The 26,391-nt window shown below is 43.0% G+C and overlaps 1 pseudogene; it reads left to right on the forward strand.

The window, feature by feature from the left end:
• LOC127234215 (60S ribosomal protein L7a-like) overlaps window positions 1-24,952 on the forward strand; it is a 114,472-nt pseudogene extending 89,520 nt beyond the window's left edge.
• Window positions 24,953-26,391: the final 1,439 nt, after the last annotated feature.

A 26,391-nucleotide genomic window follows, 5' to 3' on the forward strand; every position in this document is an offset into this window, starting at 1 on the left:
AAACATGCCATCCAGCATCTAAAAAAAATACTTTTAAAAGAGCCTCTGAGTTCTTTCTTACACCTGTCAAAACACCTCTGGGCTGCCTCGGGTCATGCATCCTGAGGGCCATGGCACTCAAATAAGAAATTCTCTCTTTTCTCCCATCACTTCCCTCCTGCCCCACAGCCTCTCCCACACCTCTCATCCAAGCAGCCTGGAAAACTTCCACATCACCAGACCCTAAGTCTCTCATCCGTCCTCCTTCTCCCTCTCTTTCCCCCTCCCCCATTTTTCTCACACCCTCAGCCTCTAGTTTCTGAGCCTCATTGTGTAGATAAGAACAGGAAGCAAGTGCACAAAGCTCAGACAGGCTCTAGATGGAAGAGAGTGACAGCTGGGTTTTTATAGAATCACCCACCTCTCACCCCAAAATATAAAAGGCTCTCCCTTGGGGTTCCCATTGTTCATTGTCTCCTCCCCCAGCCTCTGCTTCTCCTCCATTTTTTTTTTTTTCCGACAATAATTTCACAGAGAGGACGTCAGATCAGTATTGCACCACCTGGGAGCTCATCCCAAACGCAAATCTATAATCTCTGGGCAAAAGGCCCAGGAAAGTGTTGCAACGTACCCTCCTGGACGGATGCTTGCTAAATTAAATATCAGGGATCATTGATCTAACAGAGACACTGCTCTCTTATGCTTCTTGGGGTGCTGTGCTGGGAACTTCACTGGGCGGATCTGCGTCTTCCAGAATGTCCGGAAGTTGGGATTGAGTAACAAGAAATGTTCTAGGCAAAGACAAGTCAACATTCACACTTGGTTCTAAGAAAATTGGCTGGAACGGTCTTTCACAAACTCTGAGTGAGTTGTGACTTATAAGGCAAATCAGAGATTGGGACACAAGGCTGTCTTCACCAGAGACACAGGGTGCTCTGGACTGTGGGAAGAAAGTATTATGCTTAGGTACAAGTAGTTACAAGATTCCCCTTTTCATTATTGAAGAAGGAAGTGAGATCTTCTCATAACCATCAACATTGGCTCTGTCTTACTCATACTTTAACTTTGAAAGGCCAGAATCACAGGTTAAATTATGGCCACAGCCTACAGATAGTCGTGCATAACACGTATCCTAAACATACTAGAGGGGTACAGTTTCTAGCTCACACTCCAAACTGCCTGAAAAAAAAAAAAAAGAAGAAGAGTCCTTCAATGTGACTATTATAATCTGCTTTCTCCCCCTGCAACGGTGAACAATTTTGGAGTAAAAGCCACATCCACACCATTTTCAGCTTCTGAACCCCAAGATCTCAGATCTAAAGTCTATAATTCATCCTGCCCTGCTCCATGTTAGTACTAGTCTGGCCTTCCTTTCTCCTAGCAAAAGTGTTACTTACCAAAAGAATGATCAGAATGAGATTTCAAAATAGTACCAAGTCCAGTATCCTGAAATCACCCTGCACTGCTCTGTTCCTTTGCTCTCCAGCAGACTGATTGCTGGGTTACTGAGTCTAGCAAAACACAGACAAGGGCACACTTCCTGCTCATCACACCCAACATGGAAATTGCATCTGTGATCCACATTGCAACATAGCCATTCCGGAGATGCAAGGCAGTCTTCAGAAAAAGTTCATCCTCCTTACGCTTGGTATTGAAGATTCTCAGGTAGAAGTGGGCCCTTTGTACCTTCTAGGCAGCCCATCCTTAAATCATTTACAATCCATTGTGTTTATATTCAGATCCAGTAGTTTCTGTCTTCTTTATGATTTCTTCTATCATTCATGAGCAGGCACAGTATGTGCCTTAAATCCTCAAACATACAAAAGCCTTTGCACAGATCATTATAGCAGATCCTATCTGTTTGAGTACTTAGGAGTTAAGAGCTCATAAGGTCAGTTTTTATGTAGGTTAGATTAAGTTTATTAGTTCTGTTGTTAAAATGTGCTACATTATTTACTAAAGCACTATGTACTTCATCAATGAAACACCACTAGAATCTATAATGTCTGTAGTGATCATGTTCTCACAATTCTATAAATGTGTTATTTATACCATTTGAAGCTATATTATCAGATGCTTATAAGTTTAGAAATAATTTATCCCCAGGGAATTTTTTTTTATCATTGCAGTGCCCCTGTATGGGTATGTTTTTCTTAAATCTACTTTGGTTAGGATGTTTTCTAGCATGCTTTTTTTTTCAATTATTTCTTTATTTTGAGATTATAATTACATCAGCTCCCACATCCCTTTCCTCCCTTCAAACCCTCTCATATACCCCTCCTTGCTCTCTTTCAAATTAATGGACTCTTTATCATATATATACATATATGTGCATACATATATACATATATGTATATATACACACACTCTCTCTAAATATAACCTGTTCAGTCTGTATAATGTCACTGTAAATGTGTTTTCAGGGCTGACCATTTTGTATTGGATAACCAATTAATTGGTGTGCTCCTCCCAGTATCCCATTTTTAATTGGATTATTTCGTAGTTTGATTTCTAGTTTCTTGAGTTCTTTGTACATTTCGGAGGTCAACCCTCTGTCAGATGTGGGGTTGGTGAAGATCTTTTCACTCTGTAGGGAGATGCTTTGTCTAGTTGACTGTTTTTTTGCTTTACAGAAGCTTCTTGGTTTCAGGGGGTCCCATTTAATTAATTGTTGCTCTCAGAGCCTGTGCTACTGGTGTTCTATTTAGGAAGTAGTCTCCTGTCATTTAGGCCATTCTTAATGCACAATTCAATGTCACTAAATGTATTTGAAACATTATATAACAGTCTCTGTCCATTTCCAAAAATTTTCACCATTACAAACAGAAATTATGTATCTATTGAAAAATAACTACCCCTCCTTATCCCTATTCCCCATAACCTCTATTCCATCATCAGCCTCTAAAGTTTACCTAATCTTGGAATCTCAGGTAAGTGGAACTGTAAAATAGGTGGGTGGATAGATAGATAGATAGACAGACAGACAGACAGACAGACAGACAGACAGACAGACAGATGATAATCTGGGTCAGTTGACAACACTTGGGCTGTTTGCTTCTTAGTGTTTTTAAGCTCTTATTCCTACATTGGTTTTATATTTTCTGGTTTCCATTATAATAGTTAAGAAAACCAATGTCATTCAAATTATCATTAAATCACTGTGTGAAGTCTGCTCTCCATAGTTGCTGTGGTAATTTGGCACAAAGACAGTGCCACTATTAGGAGATAGGACCTTGTTGGAGTAGTTGTGGTCTTGTTAGAAGAAGTATGTCACTGTGGAGGCAGGCTTTAAGGTCTCATATATGCTCAAGCCATGCCCAGTGAGTCAGACCACTTCCTTTTGCCTGTGAGTCAAGATGTAAGAATGCTCAGCTCCTTCTCTAGCACCATGTCTGCTGCATATTGCCTTGCAGCATGACTGTAGGTGGAGTTTTCCTGTTCTGACTGCCCACTCCCAAATAACCATGAGTCTTAATATTAATTATAAATACTCAGCCAATAGCTCAGGCTTGTTAATAGCTAACTCTTACATTTAAACTAACCCATATTTCTTACCCACACTTTGCCATGTAGCTTAGTACCTTCTCTCAGCACAACATGCCCATCTTGCCTCTCTCTGCTTCTGCTCTCAACTCAGACTCTGCCCTTCCTCTTCCCAACATTTTCTCTGTGTCAGGCTGTCTCACATAATATCTTCCCGCCCAGCTATTGGCCAATCAGCGTTTTATTAACAATGAGAGCAATACATATATATATATTATACAAATATATATAATATATAATAAAATATATAATATATATATATTATACAAAGATTTTTCCACAGCACAAGAAGATCATGGATTAAATCTCTGAACTGTAAGTGAGCCACACAAATAAATGTTTTCCTTTACAAGAGTTGCCCATAGTCATGGTATCCCTTCACAGCAATAGAAACCCTAACTAAGACAGTTGCTTTTATGATACTGTCTTCTCTTTATCATTTTGAATTGTGTGTCTAGGAATAAATGTCCCCTTCTGTTTATTCTGCTCACCTTGTGCTTCCTAATCAAAGGGCTCCTGTCTTTTATCAACACCAAAAAATTCTCAGCCATTACATCTTCAAATATTGTTTTTCTACAATGTATCTTCCATTTTAGCCTTTGGATATCTCTTTTTCCTCCTCTCATCTATTACTCTATATGTATTGTAAGTTCTCTTTCGTGTTTTCTATGCTGTCTCTGTGCTGGTGTTGAGTTCATTGATTTTTCTCTTATCTGCAGACTAATTCAATGTTTAGATCATCCATTAGGTTGCCAGTTTCATTAACTACACTCATTGTGACTTCCATAAAATATGCTTGTTTTTGTTTTCTGGTCCTGTCTTCCTGATGGTGTTTCATAAATTTCTCACAGTCTTACTGGTTTTTATATAGTTGTTAGCAATTAATTCAACAGATACTGCAGGAGTCTAGTATATATCAGTAAATGTAGATAAGATACATCTTCTATTGTCAGGAAGGTATAATCTAGTGAGGAAACGACAGTATGTAAATTAGAACAGAATACATATAGAATCGATATTTGGTTGGTGCAGTATGGGAAATTTTAGAGAATCTGACTACGCATAAGTAGGTCATACTAAGTTTTCAAATGCTTGTGGAGACTGAACTGAGTCTTAATTAAGATGTCTTAGTCAGGTGGGAAGGTAATGAGCAAACAGGATGAGCACAGACTATAGGGAAAAATGCATGTGTAGAAATTATCAGGAAACATTTGGCTTCCTGTGGCTAAAGCTTGATGTTCTGGGATGGACTGGGGGGTACAGTAGGTCAGTGGGCAGTGGAGTGAGGCCCAGAAAATCCTGAGAAAGGACCCAGATCATATCAGGCACACAGTGGGGAGCTAGCATAAGAGAGGAATTGCAGAGGACCATGTGTCCCCGACACTGAAAAAGGCACCAATTAAGTTTCTGCTGAGCCAAGTCATCTGGAATAGAGGCATCTCTGTGCCCCAGCAAATGCCATAAATCCCAATAGACTGTGGAATACCTGGCTGGACTAAAAGCATTCAGAGAGAAAGAGAGCACAAATGCCAACTCTACTGAACCCTGATCATCAACTTTTCAAGGACCTAGCTTTTGGGATGCTCATAGAAGTTCAAACTCCCACCCTCTGCCCATTTCCACATTAAAATTGATATCAGTGCATGGTGAAGGGAGAGAATATCAGAGGGCCACTGCAGCCTGGCTGAGATGGGGGTGGTATCCTAAAGAGTCTGCTCTCAGTGGATCCTAAAGAAGCCACTTGCTTTCTCAAAGGCTCAAACCAAGAGCAGGACAAACTGAGGTATGACCTAGACTGTGCCACACTTTCCAGAGTCTAAACATCTACAACAGTTGGCTTGATTGTCAATTTGACTGGATTAGATGTCTCAGACAGGTGAAATGCACCTGTGTGTCTGCAGGGGATTTCCAGAGAGGACTGACAAGCAGCAAAGAAAAAAGGGGGGTAGGGGAATATCCTAAATATTGAGTAAATATTACGGTTGCAGAATATTCCTTTACACTGTGTAAAGATGTGTCCCTATGACTGGTTTAATAAAGAGTTGAATGGCCAACAGACAGGAAGAGGTTAGGTGTCCTCAGAAAGGTCTCGGGGAAGAAAAAAGGGGAGTCATCAGCAGGATGAAGAAGAAGCAAGACATGCAGGAGGAGAAGGAAAAAACCACAAAGCACCTGGCAACACACAGATGAATAGAACTGGGTTAATTTAAATTATAAGAATTAGTGGGACGCGCCTAAGCTATAGGCTGAGGTTTCATAATTAATGATAAGTCTCCATGTCACTTTTTGTGAGCCAGTGGCCCAAAGGAAAATCTGCCTACAGGCTGCCCTGATAGAAAAACAAGTAGGAAGGGATTACACTCCTGGCTGCATCTGTTACTGATACCATCCACCAGCAGACTCCAGTTTCTTCATGCTTTCAAAGCAGACTCCATACAAGTGACTTTCCAGAGAACTCCCAGGCTTCCAGTGCTGGACTGCGGCTGCTAAGGCACCCTGCTTCCTTGAGAGAGAACCTGGCCCTGTCTGTTCCAGCATGCAGATGGCCACTGTTGGATTACCCTACTTCTGTTGTGTAAGCCAGTCCAGTAAAATCCCTTTATATTCATTCTGTTGGTTCTGTTTCTCCAAAGAACAATGCCCAGTACAACATCCTGAGGGAATTTTAGGGTAGGGGTAATGACTCCATGCCCATTGCTTAAGAGATAAAACTACAGATATGACCTTCAGTGCCTGGAGCTCAAAGGTTATTTAACAGTCTCCTTGCTGGACTCCATTCTGGGAGCTTTCACGTGCCTTAGTGGGCCCTACAGCTGCACACATTCCGGTAAGGGGGTTGCTTTTCCTCATCCCACTTAAATGAGGAAACAAGACCACAGACAGATTAAATAACTTCCCCAAGCCCCTACAGGAAATGACTGACAGGATTCCAGGCAAGGCAGTCACCTTAACAACTTGTACTCTGTGTGTGTGTGTATGTGTGTGTGTGTGTGTGTGTGTGTGTGCGCGCGCGCGTGCGTGCATGAGTTTGTGTGTACATGCACAGGATTAAACTGAGGACCTCACACATACTAGGCAATCACTTTATCACTGACCTACAACCTCAGCTCCCCTTTTACTTTACATTTAAAAATATATTATTTACACAGAGTCTTACTAAGTTGTCCACACTGTCCGATATTGTGGTTTAATAAGGATCAGGATAAACAAATAGGCCGAATAGATGTTTATTCAGGGAGAAATAACTTACAACCTAGACAGATGAACACCAGCAAGTTCCACCACCGGATGCTCTCCTCTCCAAGTCCTGCCAGCAAGAGAGCTTTCCCCAGCTGCTCCTCAGACCTCCTTCCACAGGTCACTTCCGCCCCTGGCTCCACCCCCCCAATGGGCGTGGTCAGTGCCACAGAGGGAGACAAAGTGAATATCCCACTACAATTCCCCTTTTAGTCTAAAGAAAAGTTTTAGGCTTGATACAAAACTATATACAAAACAGTGAATAACAATTGTGCTCTAAGAAAAGGAAAATCGAGAACAAAATGACCTACATATCTAGTCCTAGGGTGAAGGCATAACAGAGTTTACAATAGAGTTGTCCTAAGCTGGAATACTAAAGTCTAGTACCTAATATATCTAATTTACCCTCTTTCTGCCTCCGCCTCCCAAGCAGCTGAGATTATAAGCTTGTACTACCAGGGCCCAGCTCCCAGTCTATACTTAACCTCTACTCTCTGCTGCCTCCCAACAGTTCAGAAAAGCTACCATAGGCACATATGTTCCAGAAGGCACATCTCCCTGTCTACAGAGCTCCACCCCACCCCATTCGCCCATCTTGTGCTGTATGGAGCCAAGAGGAACCAGCCCAATCCTTCCCATGGATTATCTGGGAAACTGATCCTCCCAATGCCACTCAATATGTCCAAACCTATAGCAACACAGGCATTCATTCACCTAAGAAGATAGAAGACTACACTGGGTGGAAACCTATTGAATTCTAGTGCTCGGTTGCATATATCAGCAGTTCGTAAAGAAGCCTGATTTACTAAGCGTAGTGAGTTGGTAAAGTACCACATCCTAAGTGGATGCAGTGCCTATTTATCTTCTCTTCACCACGATGTCAACTTCAGACTGCTTCTCTGTGCTCTCTCCATCGCTAAGACCTACTTCCTCTTCCGTCGGCCCTCTCCCCTCTCTCTCTATTACTCCCCTCTCCATTGTTCTTCCACTTTTAGATTTTTTCTCGTGAGGGAGAAAAGTCCACTACATTGGCTCACATGCAGTGGGGAGAGGGAGGCATCAACTTTGGAATCCAGCTCCCCAGATTGAAATGTAACCTCTCTAAGCTTCATTTCCTGTCCTGCAAGATGGGGCTAATGAGATGCTTTGTCTTCTAAGTTCATAAATATTTACTGACTACCTAGAGTGTACTGAGCACAGTGCCGGGCAGTGGCGACCCATCGGTGAACACTAATAACTATATGCCAACCATGGCAAGGGTGCTGTCTCTGCATATGGTGTGAGCATCTGCCCTCTCCAGGAGGGGGCTGAGTCTCTGCAATGAGATGGAGTGCACAGATGAAGCCTGTGAGCTGCAAAGCCACACAGGAGTGCAGAGCAAGTGCATTGGTTACACTTTCATCTGCTTGTCTTCTCTCTTTCCCTTGTTCCACCTCCTTCCCTTCTTTGCTTTCGTTTGTTTGTTTAGCGGGGTTGGTTTTTGTGCCCCGAATTCTGGATTTTATTCAAAACATTTACATAACCAGAAAAAAATCCAGTAAATATTAGGGAAGGTAGGATAGACTTGGGGGAAAAAAATTAGAAATTTTTTAAAATAAATATTTAGGGCCCGCGGGATGGCTCCGTGGGTAAAGGCACTTGCTGCCAGGCTTGGCAACCGGTGTTTGAACCCATATGGTAGAGGAAGAGAACTGATTCTGACCTCCACACGAGACTCGCATTAACATCCACACACAGGTGAGTGAGTGCACATGCTCACTCACGCGTGTGCGCACACACACACACACACACACACACACACACGTCTTTAGAAATTAAATAAACATCTATGTGGCATCTGTTGAGAATCCATAACCAACAAATGCTGTTTGGACACTGAGGGTAATGTGGGAAGAAGGACATCCCTACCTTCCAGGAGCCCACACTTGAGGAGACAGCTTCCAGCACAGTATAGTGTGGTAAGTCCTTGACCGGGAAGGACTATGCAAGTAACAGCAGATAAGAGAGGCTCTGGAGCAACCTGGGGTATCAGAGCAAGCTTTGAAGAAGGGACAAGGTCTGGACCAAGTCCAAGGGACAAATAGGAGTCACCCCCACATCCCACACACACCTACCCATCCCCCACACCCACTGAAGTGGAGGAGAATCTTATCCCCTGTTGTGGTTTGAATGTGAAATGAAATGGTCCTACGTAGTCCCAGCTGGAAGGTAGTTTTGGGAAGCTGTGGAACCTTTAGGAAGTAGAGGCCTCACTGGGCCTCAGGTCACTCAGGGCAGGCCTGGGGCTTGGGGAGCCTAGCTCCACTCCACTTCCTGTCTGCTCTCTGCTTCTTGGCCAGCTTCCATGGCTGCTGCCATGCCTTCTCAGCCATGGCCAACTGTACACTTGAAGCTGTTTTTTGCCAGGTACTCGGTCCACATCTATGAGAAACAAACTTTTAAAAGTCCCTCAAAGCAAAAGCATAAGATCAGCCATGAGGCATTAAAATACTATAGAGAAATATAGAGACATTATTTCAAATAACCCTGGTAGTCTGAGGATGGGGGTGACAGAGAGAGCCAGGGAGGAAGGATACAAGCTGTGCAAGATGGCGATGGTGTGATGGTGTGATGCACAAGTCACGGAAGAGGTCTTGAAGTATCAAAGAGAAACTGAAAATCATTATAGTTGTTGACAAGAAATAGCCACTCAGGTGCCCACTGGCGGTATGGGGTAGACCCAGCAATATGAATCAAAAGCCTTAAAAATGCATGTTTCCTTAACCTCATAATCTTTAGAAACCTAGCCTAAGTGGAGATTTCTCGTACAAGGATATCTACAAGGCAATATTTTCAAGTGGCAAAAAGCTGGAAACAAGCCAGATTCCAACAGAGAGGTCATGGCTAAATGTGACAGACTAACAGAGTGGAGAGTCAATTACAACATTCCTTCAAATGGCATTTAATGATGGGGAAATGTCCGGGATATAATATGGAGTATAAAGAATGGAACATGAATACATTTCCAGTGGGATTCACATCATATTACAAATGTGGCTGTGTTTAAGAGCATGTGTATGAGGTGCACAGAAGAAAAACTGGAAGGAAAAACCACCCAAATCTCAAGCGTGGCAAAATTATAAGCAGTTGTTTTATTCCTGAAGCTCCTTTCCATAGACTAAATTTTTAATAAACAGTCTGTTCCAAACCTATAGTAAACAGGCTGTTTCTAAGAGATTGGGTCAAAGTTGACTTTTTATTATTATTATTATTATTTATGCTTTCCAAAATATTTTCCTAAATTTCATGTTCTGACTAGGTGTTGAAAAACAAACAAACAAATGAAAAGCCTGTTTTACTAGCAACCCAAAATGTCTCAGGAGCAAACTGCTATTTTAAGGGATTAATGATAGCATCACCTGAGGAGAACAGCTGTCAGCTAGAGAGTGGTCTGGCTCCCTCCCTGCACCCCAGAACAGATCTCCCATTGCCCTTCTGTCTCTGCTGTCCCACCATCTACCTCCCAGAATGGGAAATCAGTATGGCTACCGACCTTATTCTGCAATCTTCCATTTGACTCTGGTATGCACTTTCTCTATACCCTAGCATCAGAGACTTTGGGGCTAGCATGGGCAAGGTCAGCCCCTTAGGCTTACCAAAACACTCCGGGAGTGCTGGGAGATAATAGTCCACAAGGAGGAATCTGCTAGGTCAGTGAAATACAGGACAGCTGATAGAGGTGCTTGACACCGAGCCTTATAACCTAAGTTCAAATCCCAGGACCACAAGGAGGAGGAAGACGGCTGCAAAATGCCCTCTGACCTTCACATGTGCACCTTGGCACATGTGTATGCAGACACATGTGAGAAGAAGAGTGGGGGAGGGAGGTCTTCCTAAAATAAGGGCTCAAATCCCTATGTATAAAGGTCTTTCTATCTCCTAGCTATTCTGTGGGGCTGTTTGCTTTGCATCAAATCAATTAACGATTGTTCAGCAAGCACATCCCAGGCAGATAAGTACTCAGAGCCTCTTCTTCTGTGCGTTGGGAATCTATGAAGTCTGAAAAGCATTGTTGGTGGGAGAGCAATACAAGGACAGTGCTTATCATTTGCAAATATCGCACCAACTTTCCCACACTTCAGGCCCACACCTTCCAGCTCCCCTTGTTCCAAATATAGACAGAAGAAGAAAAAAAAAAAAAAAACCCTCCCTTTTGCTTGTCTTTAGCCTTTTGTGTCCCACAAGCTCCAGCTTGTTCTGAACTTCAGCCTTACTGATGCTTCTCATGTGGTCTCAGGCCCCAACCAGCCATTAATTCACTTCAAACTCCATGTCTGTGGGACTGTTTTCCTCCCTGTTAAGTAAGTGTCTGCTCCCAAATTCTGCACCACAGTGTAGAGAGAGCACTCTTTCTAACCCAGTTCCTGCAGGCTCCCACCGGGAAGTCCCCTAAGCCACATTTCTCTCAAGCCCTCCTGGAGACCTGCCTTCCTTGTTTTGTTAAGTCCATTTCTCCCTACCTCTTCACATTTTGGGCTGGAATCTCTCAATTAGGTAGGCGCTTTCCTGTCAAACTGGTCTTCCCAGATTGACTGCAAAGCTCAGGTAAATCGCTGCCAGAAGTGCTGGTATGGTGATCTAGAAATCAGAAGCTTGCTACCTAACAGCGGGTGGAGCCCATGCTTCCATTTTCGCACTTTACAAATGGCAGCGTTGAAAACGGAGTGTGGCATGTTGGTGGCCCCTTGCCCCCTCTTCTCTTAACCTCCTTTGTCTTTGATCTGGGCCTCCCTCCCTCCCTCCCTCTCTCTCTCTTTCTCTGTCTCTCTCTCCCCCTTTCTCTCTTCCATATGCAAATCTGTAGAGTGAACAAGGATCAACAACCCTGATATATCCTGGTGGGCACTAGCCACATCTTGCTTGCCTGCTTGTTCCTGCAAGCAACACACCCCTGTCCCCTGTATCAGTTCTCCAGAAGGGAGTTGGTCACCAACCTCAGTGACTCACCTCTGCCTCACTGGGTGGGGACAACCTTGCTGACTCCTGCCAGGGCTGAGAGCAGCTGGCCAAGAGCCAGGAAAGTGGCTTAGTGTAGAGTGCTGATGGCGGATGCAGGTCACCCTACGGCCCACGGGAGAAGATCCTTCTCCTCTCCTAGCTACGCTCGGCTGGGGAGTCACTGCGTTCTCTGGACTTTTAAACTGGTTAGGATGTAATCACCTACTCTGCTCACCAGCACTGCTCGCTTGTCTCTGCTCCTTGGTTTCTTCCCTAAGCTGGAAGCAACATGCTAGGATGTCCACACCTGTGTGTGCCTGCAGCTGAAGAGAACAAAGTCAGCTCCTGCCAGCTCTTTTAAATTTAAGTCCCTCCCATTGAGAAGGCGCAGTCACACTCCCTTCACATTTCATTGGGTCATGTGACTGTCCATCACACAATCCATGAGAGCATCAGGCTCAGCTCTGGAATTCAGAGGTTGTAGGTCCCTTGGAGGCCTAGGCTGTGGGCAAGAGATGGGAAGATGAATGCCCACATAAAAATGGCACATTTGAGAAAGGACAAGGCAGCAAAACGGATGCACTAGGGAAACAATCCATTGCATTCACTTGCATTTTCTAGCATTTACTCTAATGATCTCTAGTGAGGAAGACAGGAATGCAGAAAAGCCAGGAGGCTGACACCAAGTATTCTTTAATATAAGTCCTCTGGTGAGGACGGTCGGATGGACGGACGGACACACACACACACACACACACACACACACACACACACACACACACTTTTGAATAAATTGTACTTTAATCAATGACTGACTTCTCAATATACCGGGCCCTACTCATTGTATCCCATCCTTACCCCAGCCACCTAAAAGGCCCATCAGGGATCTCTGATCATCCCTAAGGACACTGCCTGTAAAATGATACCTTCTATGTTCTCAAATAAAAATGCTTATTAGGCTAATGCAGCTGGTTTTTTAAAAAAAGAGTACTTTTCAAGTCTAATAGCATAAGCATGCAATTGCTTATTGGAGGGATGCATGAATCAAAATTATATGGATTTGAGAGAGATTGTTGGAAACCAAGATGTTATGACCCAGCAACACTGTTAAGAAACAGTAAAGTAAACTTAATGTTGAAAGCATAATTTGGTCTTTCAAGTCTAAGGGTGAATAAGGAAACGATTTTTCTTTAAAAAGTCTTGGGAAAAAGCAGTAAAATATATGTGTGCATCTAATCCAACAGACTTTCTTTCTAAAAATGAGAAGTGAAAACTATGGCTTCCCTAGGAGAAGGATGGGACCCTTCAATAACACTTGAGTTTTAAATTCCCAGGTGCAGACGTTGAGGAGTGTGAGAAAAAAGAGAATTAAAATTGCCACAGAGTGCAACAAATAAAACAGATGTGAAATGACTTTGTGCCCCACCCCTTCCCACAAACACACTCTACACAGCATTTGAAAAGACTTTCTTAATGTTTAAAATGCTATAATTTTTAGAGTGGGTCGTATTTGGCAAAGGACGTTAACCATTTAACAAACATTTTTCTAAGTATCTACTTTGTACCAGGGACTGCCATGGTATCTGCTGTCTCCTATATAAATATGAATCAATAAGTGTTTAAGAACCATCTGAGGCAAGAATGTATTTTTCTACCCACACACTCTCTTTAAATATGTTCATACCAGTGTCTTGTGATTAGTTTTGTCTGTTTCTTTGGCTTGTTTAGAAAATGGATATCAGAATATTTCTAAATTTTAAATTTTCAGAAAAATTATTGCTTTTACAGACCTTAAAACAATTGTCTAGAGTTTCTGCAAAATGGTAGAATAAATGAAACTAGGGAAAGAAAGTGACCATTTTAAAACAAATATCCTTAGGTATTATTAAAAAGGAAAATATAAAATCTTATTTCTGTCATTTTTACTTATAAAAAAGATTGTGACAGTCTTTGGTTGTCTATTGATCGATATGATAGTCTGGTGTTTTATTAACATATTACGTGTGTTAAGAATTTCTCTGCAAACAATGTAAGCCTGTTTCCATGTGCTATCTGATCTAGGCTTACAAATAGGCTTTGCTAAATTTCACTCTGCTCAGAAGCATTTAATAAGCTGAAATTTTATATCTTAAAGTTTAATCAGTTTGAATTATTAGCAGTTATAACTGTGTTGAGTAAGTGATTTGGTGGCCGTAAATTGAGCAATGTTAGTTCTAACTGAAACTGTTCTATTATGGGACTCACTGTTCAGTCATGTGAATAATACCGACAGAAATTATATGTAGTGAGCAGAACTGTTTGTTTTTATCTTTGCCAATACACAATGGCCACTTCTCTTTGAACATGGAGAACCTATAAAAATGTCATTCTCTGGATGACTGTGGGTGCAGTTGTACAATCTTTTGCTATGTTGATCTAAGAAAATTAACATGGATTATTTAACAGTGGGATTTAGGGAGATTCAATCAGAAGAAAATTGTGCTTTGGGGTTCTTGCAGAGAACTAACAGATTCCATTGCTATGGCTACGTATTTAACCATGGCTCTGGGAGTGCACAGTCATTGTGTGAGAATTCAATGTAGCAGGAATGTGAAAATCTGGAGGAAGAGCCTATCCATGGTTCCTTTGGAAAGGGGGGAATTGCAGTCTGATGGAGGCTGTGTTTGGATTGTTCATAGATCCAGGGGAAAAGATCTGGGCACTTCCTGCCACATACTGCCCTGGCTATGTATGACCAAGAATTCAGCCCAGGTTCTGAGAAATATACACTGGTAGTCAATCCAGCCAGCCTGCCCATTCCCAGTGACCCTAGACCAGTGGTTCTCAACCTTCCTAATGCTGAGACCTTTTAATACAGCTCTTCATGCTGTGGTGACCACAACATAAAATTATTTCATTGTTACGTGGTAACTGTAATTTTGTTACTGTTATGAATCATAATGTAAATATTTGATATGCAGGATATATGATACTCAACCTCCAAAGTGGTGGAGACCCACAGGTTGAGAACTGCTACCCTAGGCGCAATTGCATTGTAGATAGCTTTCATTTTGCTTTCTCCTCCTTAATTTATATCCTTCACTCCCTCCACAATAGTGGTTCTCAACCTTCCTGCTTCTGTGACCCTTTAATACAGTTCCTCAGGTTGTGGTGACCCCCCCCCAACATAAAATTATTTTTGTTGTTATTTCATAACTATAATTTTGCTACTGTTATGAATTGTAATATAAATATCTGCTTTCTGATGATCTTAGGTGACTCCTGTAAAAGGGTCATTCCACCCCAAAGGCAGAATGACTCACAGGTTGAAAACCACTGTTCCACATCTTTCAAAACATTATTTTTAATGTTCCTTTCCTATGATCCTTTCTAATTCATTTGAAAGGGTAACCTTTCTTATTTAGGCTCTGATTGTTTATTGAGTAAAACAGAAAAAGGTATGCAGATTCTAGCTTTGGATTAGAATTCTAGAACATCTCACTTAATCTTGGGCAAACTACCTTCCCAATTGCCCTACTGGCAAAGTGAGGATGATGATAATGATATCCAAAAATAATACATCACCAGCCTGTGTTGTATGGGGACTTCATCCTCCAACAACCCTGGCCGTCTTGCACTATGAACCAAAAGAAACCCTTCCTCCCTTCAGTTGCTTTTGACAGGGTATTTTTGCCCACAGCAACTACGCCAGAGGAAGCCTGTGCCTTGCAGGTCAAAGGAGAGCCACCACAGCCATGGTTTTGTGTAGGGCTTCTCTCTAGCGCCCATACTTTTCTATAATCTTTGTGCAGATGCTGTTGGTTGCCTCTCCAACTGCCAGGTCCCTTTCCTCATAGCTAAGGAAAACCATAGTTTAATTCTGATAGCCACACTCGCAGAACCCATGGATGCATCATGTTTGGACAGAGCTGTTGCAGCGGCAGAAGCTCTCTGGACGAGTAATTAGTCTAGAGGTGGGAAACATGATCAAGCTTTGGTGAGTAAGAAGCACAAGGAGGAAGAGGACAGGAAGTACGTCAAGAGGGATAAAAAGGTTTTGCTGGATAAAGGCAGCCCTGTGAGAAGAAAGCACTTTTGTCCCCGACCCACTTTCCTACCTAGAACACGGTTAGGTGTGGATGTTGTGGTTGGAGTCATGGTTCTTTGGACTTGAATCTAGGTGATAGCCCAAGGGCAAAAGGCAATTTTCCCCGGGTGATTGGCGCCTCTGATGCCACGGCTGAGTGGAAAGAGAAGGAGCTGAAGTCCTTGGTGATTGTGTTGAGTGAATCAAAGTGTCACACCTGGAACCACCTCCCTCTGGACTAAGGCTGTAAGATGATCAGTTGGCCTTACTATTTAAACACTATGGGTGGAGTTGGTTGATACTTGCCACCAAAAGCATTTCGAACTGCTAGTCCATAAAAATCGGGTCAGAGGTCAGGGGTGGTGGCATACACCTATAATCCCAGCGCAGCAGCGCAGAAATGTGGGAAAGGGAAGGAGGATCAAGAGTTCAAGAAAAGCCTTAAGCTACAGAATGAGCTTGAAGACAGCATGAACTACTTGTGCCACTGTTTCAAAGATGAAGGAGGAAGAGGAAAGAAAAAAGAAAAGGCTGGGAAGACGGCGCTGTTGTTAAAACTCTTGCTTTTGCAAGCACGAGGACCTGAGCTTGATTCTAGAACTCAGGAAGAACGGCAGGCATGGCAACACTTTTCTTCTTATTTTTGTTTTTCTAGACAGGGTCTCTCTGTGTAGTCCCAGCTGTCCTGGAACTCGCTCTGTAGACCAGGCGGGCCTCAAACTCACAGAGATCCCCCTGCCTCTGCCTCTTCGGTGCTGAGATTAAAGGTGTGGGGCCCCACAGTATATTCTTGTAATCCCAATGCTGGGGAGATGGAGACAAAAGGGTCCCTGAGGTTTGATGGCCAACCAGTCTTACCCATTGACGAGTCTATGACAGACTTTGTGTCAACGAAGGTGGACAGCATTTCTCAAGTCCTCTGGCCTTAATACACGTACATGCAAACATGCATACTCTCTCTCACACACACACAAACACACACACAGAGAGAGAGAGAAACAGAGAGACTCATACAAACATACACATTGTTTTTAATATCAGAGAAGAGCAATGTTAGTTGGTTTATTCTTGAATAAATACCAGGGGAGTAGTTGTCAGAAATGAATAAACTAGCAAAGGTTGCATATTAATAGAAATGTGACTCCTTCCATGCCACCAGGAAGAGACCTGGAGACAAAGTTATACATAGTAATTTAAGAAGTGACATCTTTATATAATGCAGTCTGCCTTTTAAGGAAGATGATGCATTTTTCTGTTATTTAAAATCTTTTCTGTCCCTAAATTACTATTTTTAAAGACTTATTTATCTTATATGTATGAGTGGGCTTGTATATGTATGTACACTATGTGCCTTGCATGCCCGGTGCTGCTGAGGCCAGAGGAAGGCGACAGATCCCCGGGACTGGGGTTACTGGTAGTTGCGACTCACAGTGTGATGCTGGAAACAAACCTGGGACTTCTTCAAGAGCAGCAAGTGTGCTTAACCTCTGCATCTTCCCCAGCCCCGTTTACTATTTGTACAACAGTAGAAGCTCTATTTAGTTCTTGTTAGATTTGTTCCTCCATATTTCATACTTGGGGCTATTGTCTCTTTCATGATGTCAGGGTTCCCCACAGATCTGTCTTCATTCCACAATATCTTAAAAGAAAAAAAACAACCCTTCAATTGCCCTACCCCCAACTCCAATTTCAAGCTGCTCCTTCTCCATCCTGGGCCAACAGCAATTGCACTTAACCTCCCTGGCTCATGGGCCTTTGCTTGGACTGGCTTTTGGAGGTCATCCAGCCTTGATGAACAAGGAAGGAAAGGTAAAATTTGGAATCTAGCAAACTTGGGGTTAAAACATGTCATGTCAGCAATCGCTAAACAACAGTACATCAGATTAGGTCAAGAATTTGTGAAATGTTTGTGCCCAGTGAAATGTCAAAGCACAAAGTGTGTGAAAGGGAAAAAAAGCCTCTGTGTCAGTCAAAATGTCATTCTGTCCTGCAGCAAGTAATTTATTCCTTTCTGTCTTTATCGTTCTTCTTGTTTCACATGTACTAATGTAGCCTCTAAATAATTGAAATTAATAGTGGCATTATCGGTGGCTTAGGGTAAAAACTAAAGAGCTAATTTAAAATCACTCAGTCAATTTGAACTCATTTTGAAAATGGAAATTGTTAACCCAGCCTTAAAAATAAGCCATTACCTGATTGTCCAAAGCATTTCTACTGCTGCAATTATCTGTTCTGTTAATTTTTGTGCTATGTATAGAAAAGGCACAGAAGAAAGTAGAAAGGAATGGACACATTTTTCAAACCCTGTATATAATAAAATTAGAAACAAGATAGAAAAGTTAAACATAGGCTTGATGGATCCAGGTATCCCTCAATAAATAACATTCCAGTGACTCATTGAGTTAATTGTGAAGCATAACTCCATAATGTTCACCCCCATTTTTTGAATGTAGTTCCTGATGTTACTAAGAGACACATTCTCCTAGCAAACTCTCTGATTCTCTGACTCTTACCTTCCTGTTCCCTCTTTGATAGTGTTCCCTGAATCTTAAGTGGGGGTGGGGTGTTCTGTAGATATATCAACAGGGACTGGGCTCTACAACTTTGCATTTTAGTTGGTTGTGTTTTCCTGTAATGTCTCCATCTATTGCAAAGAGGAGTTTCCCTTATGAGAGGTGAAGACTGCACTTATGTGTAAGGGCAAATGTTTATAGATTTTCTTACAGATTATACTAGTTTAGTAAATTAGTGTCTGTAGATTCTCCTTCAAAAACCAGGACTTCACTAGCACTGAGTAGTTAGCTAAGTTTCCAGTACCAAACATGGTCTCCCTCTTGTTGAGCAGGTCTTAAGTTCAATCAAAGAGCTGTTGGTTACCACCAAGATATGTGTGCCATTATTGCAATCATAGGATTATAAATGTCATGCTAGTTGTTGATGTGGTTCATAGACATCACGTTTCAGAAGAACTGTTAGTTACCCATATACACACTTTGGAAGCTTGCATGGCATCTTCTGGTACCATGAAAGCTAGTTCTCAGGAAGGGTTTGTTCAGGTCAGTTCCTTCCCAGGGGTCTCTAGGCCCTGTTTCTGAAGGTCATGATGTCTTCATTATTTATATTTAACCATCTGGCAAGTTTTCCATTTTGCCCTAGTAGAATTGAAGCTCAGTGACACTTTTACCATGTTTTGCTTATTACTACTTTGGATTACTACAACATGGCATATGCATATTTGTTGAATTAAGTGGTAGAACATGTAGTTCATGTATTAATTCTGCTCACTACAAGAGACTATGTTCTCATGTCACATGATTTTCCTTTGACTAGAAGAGTATTTCAGGCCTCTTTCTCCCTTTGCTTTCTCATTGGCCAGATGAGAGAAACATTAGAGAGCTTCAGATGGAAACAATATTTTTAAATTGTTTTATTTGTTATTATTTTTAATGAAGTGTGCATGGGGCAGATAAGTGCATTGTAAGGGCAAATACCCTCAGAGTTCAGAGAATATTAGATCTCTTCGAGTTGGGGTTCCAGGGGGTTGTGAGACACCCAGCATGGGTGCTGAGAACTGAACTCAGGTTCCCAGCAAAAGCAGCACCTGTTCTTAATGGCTGAACCATCTCTCCAGACCCTTAAAGATTTTCAACATGAGTAAACCGAAGAGTAGAACTGTGTTTTTTGATCATGTGGTTGAACATAACTTCTATGGTCTTGACTCAGAACATCTATGATCATCCTCGTACTATTAGGCCTATTTATCTTCCTTCCTGGAGGGAGGGGCAGGCTCACGAGCCTTTGGGAGATGCTCACAAGATCCTTTAAGCCACACAGTTATTAAGAAGTAAACAATTTAGTACTAGTGTAAGACACTTCAATAGTGTGGCTGCTCATAAGCTACAAGGACTCTTCAGTGGTACATCTTTCATTGTCTTATTGCCAAGGGTGGGACTCATCAGTGGTGTAACTGCCTATAGGTTTCATAGGGGACTCTCGGGTAATAAACCTTCCTTTTGTCATCTATCTCCCTACAAGTAACCCCAACAAACTCAGCTTATCAAAGGGGACTTGGATGAAATAACTTCTATGGTGTGTCAGTGTCCTTTATCTTGAGTGGATAGGTATTTTTATGTCTCTTCTGGAAAAGTCATGAGGTAGGGCCAAATATAAATATGGGAGGGGTATACTTAAGAGAACTGAAAATTAATAGTCTACTTTGATATAAAAGTTTAATGCCTGGTATAAATCCAGGTGGGGGTGACCAGTAGGATGTCTCATAGGAGTGTCTATGGTTCAGAGAAAAAATGTCTAGAAGGAACTTAAAGCCATGGAACTAAATACCCTGGAGAAGGGTGTGGACAGGGTACTGAAGTCTGACCCCTGGGCACTTTGAAGTTGAGGAGATGAGAAAACACCAGTGATAGAAAGGAAGGTGAGGAAAGAGACAGTAGCTGAAGGAAAATAGGAGGCTGGAAGGATACCTTAAGTATAAGAAGTGGCATAGTGTATTTGATGAAATGGAAACCAGCCACTTCCACAGAGAAAATTAATGATGCAGAGAAGAGAGTCTTTGTAAGGGTGGAGCTCTGGAATAGACGAGGAGCAGGGAGCAGAGCAGAGCAGAGGCTGAGCTTAGGCAGCCTCACGGTTCACCCACCACAGTGTGTACACCAGTGAGGGAGGGTGGGCGGATAGGGAGCTTTGGAGGAATTCCCTGCAGTCACTTCTATTTTCTTCAGCAACATACTGGACCAAAAGTCGTAGTGGGAATCTTAGGGAACACCTAGAGAATCGGGTGTTCTGAGGATGATTTGGAGTAAAGGCTAGAAGGGAAAATGTTTGAAAGGTGATATAGGGTGTTTACTGAGCGCCTTCTGGATATGTAAAGGGCCTCTATGATAACCTCAAGAGTTGGGCCAGAGAGATGGCTCAGCATCTAGCAGCATTTGCCAAGTTTCGTTCCAAGAACCTATTTCGGTTAGCTCACCTATAACCACCTATAACTCCAGCTCCAGGATGATCCAGAGAGCCTCTGGCCTCCCAAGATATTTGGTTCTCTCTCTCTCTCTTTCTCTCTCTCTCTCTTCCTTCTCCCACACTCATAATTAAACACAAAATACATCTTTAAAACATAACCTCAACAACTAGAGACTGTCTTATTTCATCTCCATCACATATGACAAAAGGGTGGGTCCCAGAGCTGAAATTTCAGTGACAGCAATGGATACAGGATTTGTCTCATGATCCCAAAGCTAGGCTCCTTCCCTGGGCCTGTACATACTTTTCAGCTGAATCACCTTCAAGTTTTCACCCACAGCTCCCAGACACTGTCTGCTTTACCTAAGAAGAATTAAGTTTCAACTTCCATTGTTGGAGCCTGAGACAGAAGTCTCTTTCTGTGGCCAGAGGCTAAAGTCTCCTGGGGGAATTAAGCCTCTTCTTCCTCTTTTAAGCTAGTGTCCCTTTGCTGGCTTAGAAACCAACATAATGTGACAAGCCCTACAGTCTGTCTGTTGGCTTTCTTTGCCCCAGGAGATAACCTTACTGACCTGCTCTAGCAGCTAGCTTTGCCTTGCTACAGCAGATTTCCTTGGGAAACCCTATAGTCCAGTCCAGAGAACTTACTGGCCATTCACCATGTTGTAACTCTTCCATTTAAGTAAAAAAACAAGACCTAATACCCTGTCACTGTTTTTCCCAAAATGTTCTACTCTAAGAGCAGAGCTCTCTATCTCCAAGAGATGATTTATACAAGTTATTGTAATTTAAGAAAAGTAGCTCTCGAGAAAAAGGTGCCATACAACAGGGTTCAAGCAGAGGGGTTTTTATTAGGGAAAGGGATCATAAAAGGGAAAGGGCAGAGGGGAGACCAGCCTCTGGGGACAGGAGCATCAGGGGAAAAAGAGAGAGGGGAGGGAGGAGGGAAGGAGAGAGAGAGAGAGTAACAGACAGAGGGAGAGAAAGAAAGAGCAAGAGAAGGATTGGAGGTGGGCCAAGCCCTTTTAAAAGGGCACATAGTGGATGTGCACACGTGGTACTCTTAGTGGCTGCAGCTGAGGGTGTATTCTGTCAGAACCCCAAGGACAGGACAGGGCAGGACAGATGCCTGAATACTAACATAAGTGACACAAGAAGAAAACAGAGATGTAAACTTTTCCATAGAACTAGTGAGTTGGCTTAGCAAGTTGACCATCAACACTGACAACCCGAACTCAATCCTTAAGATTCACATGGTAGAATGGGAGTAATTTATTTTTTATTTCCACTAAAAAAAAGTTCATGCAGGTCTCTTTAGAGCTGGAAGAATTTGCATGTTTTCTGCTTTGTAGTGACTCTACTAGAGAGGAAAGGAATTCTCAGTGCCTGAGTTGAGGAAAGAACAGCTACAAGCGGATGTCACCACTATCATCCTAGGCCAGCAGAACTTTCTGACATATGTTATATACCTGTGCCTCCCACTTCAGTAGCCACTGGCCAATATGGATATTAAGCATATCATATCAATATCAATAAGGATATTAAGCAAAGCAGCTAACACAACTAAAGAATAAAATTTTCCAGTGTACTTACTTTCATTTTAAGCCGAATGTGACTACTGGCAGATATAGACTATAAAACAGGAGCCTGTATCACTCATCTCTATGACTAGAGTTACCAAATATGCCCACAAAACGTTATCATAAAGACCCTTGGGTGCTCAGCTCCTCTTTTGGTGTATACAGAAACCAGATATTGATGCTGTCTTCCTCTATTACTTCTCTGTCTATTTGTTTGAGACAGGGTCTCTCACTAACCCTGAAGCTCGCCAATTCAGCTAGACCAGCTTGTCAGAAAGTCCCAAGAACCCTTTTGTCCCCTCCACTCTACCCCTGTGCTGGGGTCACCGGCACTCACAGAATACCACATGGATGGAGTTTGGAAACTCTACAGTCAGGTCCTGGAGCCTGCACAATTAAGTACCAAGCCATCTCCCTAGCTCTGTTAGCCCCTCTTAAGGAAGAAGGAAAGCAACCACCAAGGGCTTGGAATGTAGCTCAGTTGGTAGAAGGCTTGCCTAACTGGCAGGAAGCCCTCAGTTTTTGAGTCACACACAGAAAAAAAAAAAATCCAGACAAGGAGGCACTTGTCTGTAAGCCTAGCACTTGGGGGGGGGGGGGGTAAAGGCAGGAGGATCACAAGTTCAAGGTCAACCTTGGCTATGCAGCTAGTTCAAATCAGCTTGAACTGCATGTAAACCCTGTCCCAAAAGAGAACATCCATGGAGCCCTGTCCTATAATTGCCACACTCTCTCACAAACGATGCAGACTAGGCCAGCACATGTTTCCTTCCCACCTTAGTGTAGCTCACCTGAAGTCTCACAGTCTCGCAAGGCCCACGCCAAACTATTGACTGGGCTGTGTCTCCTGGAGATTCTGAGATAGAATTCTCTTCCTAGTTCCTTGCTATTGTGGTCTCTCTCCGATCCTTGTACACATCCCCTCAGCCTCAGTTCTCACAGCAGTGCATGCACCCTGCTCATGCTCTGATTTCCTCCACAGCTAGAAAACACTCTGTTTTACAGGCTAAAGTAATTACATGGGACCCACTCAGAGAATCCATTTTAAGGTCAATTGATTAGTAACCTTAATTACATTTGCAAAGTCCCCTTTGCCCATTAGCATAATATAATTATGGGAGTAAAAGTCATGAGCCAAAATTCTGCCTGTCATAACCCTTAGTCAAGAAGAAGAAACAAGGCTGTAACCAGTAATTTCTGGGTCTTGACAAGAAAGTAAAATGACTGTATTGAAAGCAATTCTTAGAACTCTATTTTCCATGTTCCAGAGTCCTGAGTCATGTGTCTCACTCCAATACTTCAAGAAATGGGTCTGTATAAGGATGCTTAGGTTCCAGGCTGCTCTTCTTAGACAACCTTAGTCTTCACAAGAGCTCTCATTAAAGGGCTTCCCACTCCCCTCAAGAGCCTTTCCCATCACAGGAGACCCAACCAGCAAATCTGGCACCATGTCTGGTTTAGCCAGCGCTGGGTTAGATATTAAGCCCTGATAAGGGCAATCCCGCCTGGAGGCTATTAATTAATGAATGAACAAACCTTGTGTGCAAACTGAGCTACTCAGCTACAGTTAGCAAATTCCAAGGAGACGACGAAGTGAATGGAAAAATACTTCCTTCTAATGAGGTGAAAAGAAAAACCGAGTGTTTGAGTCCTAAACAAAGAGCTGCCTGTCTCTGCCTTCCTCCTATGAGAAAGGAGGAAGAGAACGTTGAACCTCTTGTTCCAAGAAAGAGTGGAGAGAGGACCTGTTGCTACCTGAACCAGATCAAATGAAGCTGATTCCCTTTCCAAGAATAAGCATATGGGTGGTCTGGGAATTTGTCGTGAGAGGAATCTGCTCACAAAGCCATGATGTTGAGAACCCTGTAAAAAACATAACCAGTGAGTTCTCTCCCCTCCAGCTAAGCATGATGCCAAAGGAAAGAAGCCAAGGGGCTGAAGGTGGCCCCCACCATGGTGAAAAACCAGGAAGTGAATCCTTTATTTGAGAAAAGGCCTAAGAACATCAGCTTTGGGCAGGACATCCAGCCCAAAAGAAATCTCACCTGCTTCGTCAAATGGCCCAGCTACATTAGGCTTCAGCAACAAAGGATCATCCATCCCCTATAAGTGGCTCAAAGTACCTCCTGCCATTAATCAGTTCACCAGGGCCCTGGACCAGCAAACAGCTACGGAGCTTCTTAAGCTTGCCAACAATTACAGGCCAGAGACAAAGCAGGAGAAGCAAAGGTTGTTGGCCCATGCTGAGAAAAAAGCTGGGGTCAATACAGTCACCATCTTGGTGGAGAACAAGAAGGCTCAGCTGGTGGTGATTGCCGGTGATGTAGACCCCATTGAGCCGGTGGTCTTCTGGCCTTCCCTGGGGGCCAAAGATGGGGGTTCCCTACTACATCATCAAGGGAAAGGCCAGGCTGGGGCGGCTGGTCCACAGGAAGGCATGCACCACTGTTGCCTCCACACAGGTTGACTAGGAATTCAAGGATGCACTAAGCTGGTGGAAGCTATTAAGACCAATTTACACCCAGGAGACAGCATCCTGGGTCCTAAATCTGTGTCTGACATTGCCAAGCTAGAAAAGGCAAAGGCCAACTAACTCACCATTAAACTGGGTTAAATGTGCACTGCTGAGTTTTTGGTGCGTAAATATAAATTACAAAATTGAGAGTAAAAGGGAAAGAAAACCTACTCAGCTCACTTTGTGGGGGGAAAAACAACTTTGTTTAGGGAAATATTTTGAAAAGTTAGATGGGGAGAAGGTAAAGTTCTGGAACAGAGAAGTACCTCAACTGTTTTGAAAAATGGGGGCAGGAGGTCCTGGAGAGATAGATGGTTCAGTGGTTAAGAGCATTTGCTATTCTTCCTGAGGATCCTAGTTCCATTCCTAGAACCCATATCAGACAGCTCACAACCACATGTAACTTCCTGGCTTCTGGGAGTACTTTCACATACAGAGAGATACACTACAGAGAGATACACAGGTATATAATAAAATACATTTTAAAGAAACAAGAAAAGAAGGTGGACGTGCTGGCACATGGCTATCCAGAATTTCAGCCAAATTCAAGGATAACCTGAGCTAGTGAGTCCAAAAAAGGGGTGGGGGACATCAGCAGTCAGTGATCTACAATATGTTGCTAACTGCTGAGTAACCATTTAGGAAGAGACCAAGTTCCATGTGTAGGAAGATACCAAGTTCCATTGGTCCACGTGAGATGGGCGAGGACTCAAGGAAATTTGGAGATCAGAGAAGGAGTAACCAGGAAGAGCATCATCCCACAATACAGGATTGTGCCTAACCCTGGGGACAGCACCATAGTTCCTCCAGAGTGGGGCTTGAGCCAACCTGAACATTCGCCCTCAGGCCATGTGTCCCTAGTTGACTTCTGCTAGATGGGCCACTCAAAGATTCAGTATTGCAGTGATATTGCTGCATCTCACAGCACGATCTCTGTCACAGTTAATTTGACTTAATTTGTTTTTCCAGAATGAGTTCATACTTTTCCCCATCTTTGACCAAGTTCGAAGCTTCAGTGTTGAGCCTCCTACCCAGCACAGCATCTGGTGAGATGTACTCATCTTGGCAATCCACAGCAGGCGTCAGGAAGGCCCACTGCCATCACAATAAAGACTCTTGGAGAAGCTTTATCAAGTCACAAGTCTTGTGGCTCGGATATGATGTACACACCCTCAAACACTCGTGAATTGAAAGCCTGGTCTTCAGTTAGCAGATCCAATGGTGCAGTTTGTGACAGGCCTGAGACATGTGTATTTCTCTTCTCTTTAATTCAGGTATAATGATTCTAGCTTCCTTATTTGAGGCTGGCTCATGGTTAAGCACACTAAACAACCGACAGCTATGTCCCTGAGCAGAGGCCTCTTGTTGCTGAGCAGCTCATAATGTAGGCAGCACCCAGCTTCAGGCACTACCCAGCCCTCTCTCTGCATCCCTTATGCCAGCAGCCCAGACTCCTACCTTTACCTACCTTGGTGTTCTTTGCCTCTTCTCTAAGTGGCAGCCCCTACCATCCCTCC

This window comes from Phodopus roborovskii, unplaced genomic scaffold, assembly GCF_943737965.1.
Source record: "Phodopus roborovskii unplaced genomic scaffold, PHOROB, whole genome shotgun sequence".
Taxonomy (NCBI): domain Eukaryota; kingdom Metazoa; phylum Chordata; class Mammalia; order Rodentia; family Cricetidae; genus Phodopus; species Phodopus roborovskii.